Here is a 1,829-nt window from a genome sequence, read left to right as displayed (position 1 = left end):
ATCTCATTCTGTCACCCAGACTGGAGTGCAGTGGCCACTCCCAGCCACTGCAGCCTCGACGTGCTGGGCTCAGGTGATCCTTCCACCTCAGCCTTCCGAGTAGCCGGAATTACAGGTGCGTGCTACCATGCCCGGCTAATTTTTTTGATTTATTGTAAAGATGAAGTCTCGCCGGCCAGGCAGATCTCAAACCTGCAGGCTCAGGCAATCCACTCACCTCAGACTCCCAAAGGTGCGGGATTACAGGCTGAGCCACCGAGTCCGGCTCCCTTCACTTTTCATCATGAGTAAAAACATTTCTGAGGCCTCACCAGAAGCCAAGAAGAAAACCTGTTTTCTTTATAAATTACCGAGACTGAGGTATTCATTTATAGAAATGCAAAACTGATTCATACAAAGAGAGAAGGTATTCTCTCTCTATAGATATATGCGAATAATAAACGAATTCTCCATTCTTTTTCTCCAAGATGTATCTTTTTTCTATAAATAGAGATTATGTCTATTATTTTAATTAAGATAATGAACACTTTTGCAAGGGCAATTTAGTTCCTCAAAGTAGCACATTTTCTAATTTTCCAATACAGTGTTTTGTTTTGTTTTGTTTTGTTTAGATGTCTGTATTAGTTAGGGCCCCTGAGAAAGAGAAAGAGAAAGAGATTTATTATGTAAATTGGCCACATGATTATGGAGGTTGAGAAATTCAACCCCAACCATTGCCATCTGCAAGCTGGAGGACCAGGAAAGTCAGTGTTGCAATTTAGTCCAAGTCTGAAAGCCTAAGAACCAGAAGAGCCAATTATGTAAGTCCCACAGGCCCAACAACTATGATTTCAGATGTTAGAGACAGGAAGAGGTGAGAGCTGTGCCAGCTGAAGGCGGGGGGGGGGGAGAGAGAGAGAGAGAGAGATCATACTTTCTATGCCTTTTTGTTCTGTTTGGACCCTCAAAAGATTGGATGATGTGTGCCCATATTGGTAAGGAAGGATTTTCTTTACTCAGTCTACTTATTTGAATGTGAATCTCTTCTGAAAACTCCCTCACAGACACATTCAGAAATAATGTTTATCAGCTATCTGGGCATTCCTTTGCCCAGTCAAGCTGTCATATAAAAGTACCCATTCTACTATCAAAGTCTATGTCTCTCTAAAATATGCATAGTAAACTCAATGTTGGCACAAAATTAATTTTTCCCACAGAGTTCTTCTAAGTGTTCTGGTTCTTCATTCTTCATTTCTTTGAGAATCTTGGTTGCAAAATTTGGTAAAAATGCCAGTGTCTTTCAAAGAGTTAAGATTTCAACAGAACTTAGGCTTCTCCACAGGGATTCAAGTCTGGATGCTCAGCTAGTTTGGAATCCCAGACTTATTTTTCCCTAGGATCACATAGCTCTTTACCCTTCAAAACCACAACAGTGAGGTTTTTATTCCTTTCTCTGAATGGTGCCTTAGCAACAGCCACACACTGAGAATTTGCCTGGTGTGGCTTCCTTAGAGAACAAATCCAAAATTTCCCTCAACACAGTTTGCTATCACAGTTACACTAAAAGGCTAATGCCATTGCTTTGTGGTTCATGTGCATTTTAGCTCCTCTCATGCACAAAGTGAGAGGCTTAAAAGCTTTGTTGTTGTATAAGAAGTGTTTGTTGTAGTTTATAAATCTCTACCCATGCCTCTAGGTTTTTGTTTACCTCATAATATCTATGTTAATAGGTTGACTGGGTTCTTCTGCTTCTGTAACCCCTGCTGGCAGTGTGTGAGTGTTAAACAATAAGTCCCTTCCAAACTCCCCTCTGTCTAAGTTGTGACAGGCAAGCCAGCCTTATGGTGGGG

The sequence above is a fragment of the Carlito syrichta genome, unplaced genomic scaffold (assembly GCF_000164805.1).
Source record: "Carlito syrichta isolate Samal-C Ts95f unplaced genomic scaffold, Tarsius_syrichta-2.0.1 Scaffold315413, whole genome shotgun sequence".
NCBI lineage: Eukaryota > Metazoa > Chordata > Mammalia > Primates > Tarsiidae > Carlito > Carlito syrichta.
The sequence above is the reverse complement of the archived record's forward strand: the minus strand, read 5'-3'. Positions refer to the sequence as shown.